Source organism: Elephas maximus, chromosome 11 (assembly GCF_024166365.1).
Source record: "Elephas maximus indicus isolate mEleMax1 chromosome 11, mEleMax1 primary haplotype, whole genome shotgun sequence".
Classification (NCBI taxonomy): Eukaryota; Metazoa; Chordata; class Mammalia; order Proboscidea; family Elephantidae; genus Elephas; species Elephas maximus.
Genome location: NC_064829.1, coordinates 47,339,026 through 47,341,182, shown reverse-complemented (window position 1 = coordinate 47,341,182; position 2,157 = coordinate 47,339,026). Strand labels below are relative to the sequence as shown.

At 40.0% G+C, this 2,157-nt stretch overlaps 1 pseudogene; it reads left to right on the top strand.

Moving 5' to 3' along the window:
- The first annotated feature begins 577 nt into the window (after nucleotides 1-577).
- Nucleotides 578-1,286, top strand: LOC126085732 (60S ribosomal protein L7-like; annotated as a pseudogene).
- Nucleotides 1,287-2,157: the final 871 nt, after the last annotated feature.

Sequence of the window (2,157 nt, the reverse complement as noted above, 5' to 3'; positions counted from 1 at the left end):
GTAGTTTACATAATTAGCACTCCCTAAACTCTTGTTGGGATACATTGAAAAGTTGAGGCCAATGTGTCTAGTGCCACCTTCTGCTATCATAGTGCCATGAACATGCCATCTTTAAACAGCACTTTTCCCACAACTGATTACATCCTCCTTCCAAAGACATCCCAAGTGTCTGTTCTGGGCTAGTTCCCAGAAGAGATACCTTGAAGATATAAATGAAGAAATCTCAGACACTGCTCCATAGGTTGAGCAGAAAAGATTTCTATAGAAAAAAGGTTGCATACTGGGAGAGGCAGAATTTACAAAGCAGCAGAATACCCGATTCATATCACAGGCATTGTGGAAGGTTAGTCAAGAAGATGTCCACGTCGATTGAGCAGGTAACTAGAATACTGGCCCAGGTAACTACCAATTAGAAAGCTTAATCCCAGTCACATGTTCAGAGTCAAATGTCAATGTCTAGTCACACTGAAAATGTAAAAAATAACAGCAGTAGTATTCAACCACAAAGGAAGAATGGACCTATTTTTGTTAATACCGTATTCTTAAACCTGATGCAGCTCTTTTTCTGGCTGGAACCATGGATGATGTCAAAGGGAAGAAAAAGGAGTTTCCTGCTGTGCCAGAAACCCTTAAGAAAAAGCAAATGGATTTTGCAGAGTAAAGACCAATCACCTGAGAAAGCAGTATGCCCAAAAGATGCTTCAAAAGGCAACACACTGTCACAAGGAACATAGGTAGATATACTGAGATCTGCAAGGGTAGGATGGCAAGAAAAGCTGACAACTTCTACATAGCTGCAGAACCCAAATTGGCATTTGTTATCAGGATCAGAGGTATCAGTGGTGTGAGCCCAAAGTTTCAAAAGGTGTTCCAGCTTCTTTGGCTTTGGCAGATTGTCAATGGCACTTTTGTTAACCTCTACAAGGCTTCAGTTAACATGCCAGAATTGTGAAACCATATATTATGTGGTGGTACCCAAACTTGAAGTCAGTGAATGAACTGATCTATAAGCATGGTAATGGCAAAGTTAATAGGCAAATTGCCTGACAGATAACACTTTGATTGCATAATCTCTTGGTAAATATGGTATCATCTGCATGGAGGATCTGATTCATGAGATCTATACTGTTGCAGAATGCTTCAAAGAAGCAGATAACTTTCTGTGACCTTTCAAATTATCTTCTTCATGAGATGGAATGAAGAAAAAGACCACTCATTTTGTAGAAGGTGGAGATACTGGAAACAGGGAAGACCAGATCAACAAGTTTATTAGAAAGATAAAATAGGGTGTCTACCATGATTATTTTTGTAATCTGGTCAGTTACTAAAACCATAGCTGCTTTCTAATTGAAAAAAAAAAAAAAAAAAACGGAATTGAATCATGTCATTGGTGAAGAATATCAAATATGCCATGGACTGCCAGAAGAATGAACAAATCTGTCTTGGAAGAAATACAGCCAGAATGCACCTTAGAAATGAGGATAGTGAGACTCCATCTTACTTGCTTTGAATTTGTTATCAGCAGGGACCTGTCCCTGGAGAAGGACATCATGCTTGGCAAAGTAGCGAATCAGCAAGAAAGAAGAAAATACTCAACAAGACAGAGTGACGCAGTGGCTGCAACAATGGGCTCAAACACAGCAATGATTGTGAGGATGGTGCAGAATCTGGCAGTGTTTTGTTCTGTGATCTGTAGGGTTGCTATGTGTTGGAACTGACTCGATGGCATCTAACAACAACAACAAACCCACTGCCATCTAGTTGAGTCCAACTCATAGTAACCCTATAGGACAGAGTAGAACAGTCTCATAGGATTTCCAATGTTATAAATCTTTATAGAAGCAGACTGCCACATCTTTCCTCCACAGAGCAGCTAGTAGGTTCAAACAGCCGACCTTTCAGGTAGCAGCTGAGTGCTTTGACCACTGTGCCACTAGGGCTCCTATCATATCATTACTAGTCAAGAAAAGGAAACAGAGGTTTTTTCCTACAATTTCCTGTGCTACTTGATGCCACGCGGCTGCTCATAACTAGTTCTTACTAGTAATTCGGACTCTAAAGGATGCAAACATAAACATATGATCTCAAGAAATCTGTTCTTATGGCCAAAAAGACTCATGAGGGAGAATATTTAGAAACAATTTCATCACAGGCTAC